Below are 1,198 nucleotides of genomic sequence, written 5' to 3' on the forward strand. Positions count from 1 at the left end.
AATACAAAAAAAGGTGGATTTTTTTGTATGATTGTGTATAGAGGAATATATTATTTTGCTTAAAAGAGTTCCAACACTGTCTGTTTTTTATGTTTTATTTATATTCCTGCAGAACTAATGTGGGGTATAGAATATGGAATATACAATATATAATATAATATACAATATATAATATAAAATAAAATAAAAATGGATGGCACCATGAAATAAAGTATTGAATGTAGATGAAATATTGAGTGTTCAATATAAAGGATCAAATATATAAATATATAAATATAAATATATATATATAAAGGCCGTTGACACACATGTGTGTGTGTGTATCCATATGTATATGCACATACCAATATACATGTGTCAATACATATACACGTATATATGCATGTATATATATATATATATGCATGTAATTATGTATGTACGTATGTATGTATATATGTATGTATTTGTGTGCGCGTGCGTGTGTATGTAAAACTCTAAGGATTAAATCTCCATGCTGCAGTGTATTTACATTTGACCATAACGGATAAGATGAGCTGAAGATGGAAAGAGGTATTTCCAGCCGTTAATGAAGCGTACAGCCACCAGAAAACTAGACATTAAAATGACCAGCAGGATTACACAAAACAACAGAGAAGAGAATGGAATGGACAGAGCACCATATCCACCATAGCAACCTCAGCTATTTCCGGAGAAAGACCATGAACTGAGGTCACCTCTATAAATCACTGTAGTAGGAGAAGAGTATTAAGTCAGTGTGGGAGGTAGAGAGAGTGATGGTGGAAGTGGCAGATTAGGAGAGAGAGAGAAAGAGGGAGGGAGAGTAATGATAAATGTAGAAGAGTAGGAAGTAAAAGTAAAATATATACAATGCATTGTTTAATACAGTTGTTCTCAACCGGGGTCAATATGGCCCTTAGGGGTCAATACAAGGTTTTGTGATGCCATAAATTGGCTATATTTCTGTGGCTGTGTGGTAAGTTAGGTGTAGGAGTGGCTGTGTGGTAAGTAGCTTGCTTACCAACCACATGGTTCTGGGTTCATTCCCACTGCATGGCACCTTCGGCAAGTGTCTTCTACTATAGCCTCGGGCCGACCAAAGCCTTGTGAGTGGAGTTGGTAGATGGAAACTGAAAGAAGCCCGTCGTATATATATATATATATGTGTGTGTGTGTGTGTGTGTGTGTGTGTGTGTGT

This window comes from Octopus bimaculoides, chromosome 17, assembly GCF_001194135.2.
Source record: "Octopus bimaculoides isolate UCB-OBI-ISO-001 chromosome 17, ASM119413v2, whole genome shotgun sequence".
Lineage (NCBI taxonomy): Eukaryota > Metazoa > Mollusca > Cephalopoda > Octopoda > Octopodidae > Octopus > Octopus bimaculoides.